This window comes from Buceros rhinoceros, unplaced genomic scaffold, assembly GCF_000710305.1.
Source record: "Buceros rhinoceros silvestris isolate BGI_N320 unplaced genomic scaffold, ASM71030v1 scaffold46758, whole genome shotgun sequence".
In the NCBI taxonomy this organism is placed as follows: Eukaryota; Metazoa; Chordata; class Aves; order Bucerotiformes; family Bucerotidae; genus Buceros; species Buceros rhinoceros.
In genome coordinates this window covers 2905-3267 of record NW_010429475.1, presented here as the reverse complement: position 1 = coordinate 3267, position 363 = coordinate 2905, and positions in this window count along the sequence as shown.

Below are 363 nucleotides of genomic sequence, written 5' to 3'. Positions count from 1 at the left end.
AGAGGGGCTGTCATAAATAAAGGTTTCGATGGAGTGAGGGAATTAGGAAAATATAAGGGTAACCTCTTCCTTTTCCTGAGTCTCTTCTGCAATGACACATTGCAACACTTCAATGTAAGGAGAAAGTGGCACGTAAGTAGAAGGAATATTTATCCTTCTGAGATCGCTTCTCTAAGTGAATTCTCATCCAGTCCTTGGTCTTAACCTACCATCTTCCTTATTCCAGGACTGGCAATCTTTCAACAAAGGATGGGTAGGTTGTATTTTTCTTTCCCCAGCTAGCTATTAAATGTGCCAATGGAAACTTGGCGGGAAGCTGAAGATGGTGCTTCTGTCTGTAGCAGGAGGTCTCAGTTCCTGCTG